This window comes from Tasmannia lanceolata, unplaced genomic scaffold (assembly GCF_043159265.1).
Source record: "Tasmannia lanceolata isolate RefF3 unplaced genomic scaffold, GAP_Taslan_0.1 ptg000715c, whole genome shotgun sequence".
NCBI lineage: Eukaryota > Viridiplantae > Streptophyta > Magnoliopsida > Canellales > Winteraceae > Tasmannia > Tasmannia lanceolata.
Window position 1 is genome coordinate 1 of NW_027519385.1, and position 2,500 is coordinate 2,500.

Below are 2,500 nucleotides of genomic sequence, written 5' to 3' on the forward strand. Positions count from 1 at the left end.
GGCTTGCCATAGCAGGGCATTGCTGGGTTGGGCTCCCTTGGCCTTCCGGGGGCCTTGGACGCTGTCTTGGGAAGACCATGGGCACAAGGCCATGGCATATAGTGAGGAATGGACCACGGTTGGCAAGGCTAGGCATATAGAGAGGAATGGACCACGGTTGCCAAGGTTGCGCAAGTTTTGGGCATTTTTTGCCCGGATATGCCCAAGTATGCCCCGATAGGCCCGTTACGCCCCGGTATGAACGCGTATGCCCGGATTGACTCGGTATGCCTTGGGATACATGCGTATGCCCCGATAGGCTTGGTACGCCCCGATATGCGCACGTGTGCCCCAGTAGGGCTCGGTATGCCCCGGTATGTACGCGTGTGCCCCGATAGGCCCGGTATGCCCCGATATGCACACGTGTGCCCCAATAGGGGTCGGTATGCCCCGGTAGGTACGCGTGTGCCCCGTAATGCACGTTTCGCAGATCTCCCCGCATGTCCCGCCCCTATATGTAATACTTACTTACTTACTTACTTTCTTTCTTGCTTGCTTGCTTGCTTGCAATGGTTGGGAGTGCCCGGCATGCCCCGCTGCAGAGACCAAGGGCGCAATGACTTGGCACCGCGGATGCCGGGACTCCGGCACTTCCCGTGGCACTGATGGTTGGTTCCAAAGACAAAAGGCCGTGCAAGGCCACCGCACCGCGGATGATTTTGCTCGTGCTGGCGCCGTTGTGTGGCCAAAGAACATGCGTGAATGCTCGTGTCGGAAGGGTTGGTGTCCTGGCCCCGCGGGTGTCACGAATGCTCGGTTGCGAAGACCATGGGACCAGAGCCATGGCACGTTGGATGATGGCTCCAGCTGGCGCCCCGGCACTTTCTGTGGCATTGATGCTCGGTTTCAAAGACAAACGTGCGCAGGGCCAGGGGACCGCGGATGACTGCTCGTGCTGGCCCCGTTGGGCGGCATTGATGGTCGGTTGCAAAGAAAATGCGCGATTGCTCGTGTCGGGGCCTGGCAAGCCAAGGCCAAGCGAGCCATGGCAACGCGGATGATGGCTCCAGCTGGCGCCCCGGCACTTTCTGTGGCATTGATGCTCGGTTTCGAAGACAAACGTGCGCAGGGCCAGGGGACCGCGGAGGACTGCTCGTGCTGGCCCCGTTGGGCGGCATTGATGGTGTGTTGCAGAGAGCATGTGCGATTGCAAGTGTCGGCCGGGTTTGGGTTCCCTTGGGCTTTCGGGTGCCTTGGACGCTGTCTTGCGAAGACCATGGGCACAAGGCCCCGTCCTGGCCCCTTGTTCGATTCGCTCTCGTCTTGCGCTTGCTTCCAAGGTCCTCCATGACCTTCCCCATGGCCTTGCTAGATCCCCCCCATGACGCATGACCTCTGTCCGTTGATTGGTTTTGAGTGCACACCATGCCCGGCTTGGCACCGTGTTGTCGCGTGAGTGGCATTTGGATCGTGCATGCTGGTGGGCTACCTGCCAATGCGCACAAGCCTTGCACACTAGCCTTGCGCACGAGCCTTGCACAAAAGCCTTGGACACAAGCCTTGCGCACAAGCCATGCGCACAAGCCTTGGACGCTAGCCTTGCACACAAGCCATGCATACAAGCCTTGCTCACAAGCCTTGGGCACTGGCCCATCGCAGTAGCCTTGCACACAAGCCTTGCGCACTAGCTTTGGGCACGAGCCTTGCGCACTTGCCTTGGGCACTAGCCTTGCACACAACCCTTGGGAACTAGCCTTGCGCACCAGCCTTGCCCACAAGCCTTGCACACCAGCCTTGCACACTAGCCTTGCATACAAGCCTTGCACACTAGCCTTGCACACAGGCCATGCTCACTAGCCTTGGGCACTAGCCTTGCACACAGACCTTGGGCACTAGCCTTGCGCACTAGCCTTGCCCACGAGCCTTGCACACTAGCCTTGCACGCAGGCCTTGCACGCTAGGCATGCTTGGGCCAGCAGCTCCCGCATCAAGTCGGCGGGTGTAGGCACGGTTGGGCGCAGATCCCGCATCGCCTCGTCGCGTCTGGGCGCAAACCCGTCGCGTCTCGTTGCGTCTTCAGAAGTCGTCGCTAACAGCACCTTTGGTTGCCACTGGTGGTTAGGCGGGTTGGTTGCGCAAACCCTATAGGAGGGTGGCATGCTGCGGGGCGCTGGAATGCGCAGGCTTAGGGCGTTTTTGCCCGGATAGGCACTGGAATGTGCTGGTTTTGGGCGTTTTTGCCTGGATAGGCTAAGGAATGGGCATGCTTTGGGCGTTTTCCCCGGATAGGCACTGGAATGGGCTGGTTTTGGGCGTTTTTGCCTGGATAGGCTAACGAATGGGGCATGCTTTGGGCGTTTTTGCCCGGGTAGGCACTGGAATGCCTGGCCTTGGCTGGGCATTGCTGGGTTGGGCTCCCTTGGCCTTTCAGGCGCCTTGGATGCTGTCTTGTGAAGACCATGGGCACAAGGCCATGGCATATAGTGGGGAATGGACCATGGTTGCCAAGGTTAGGCAATAT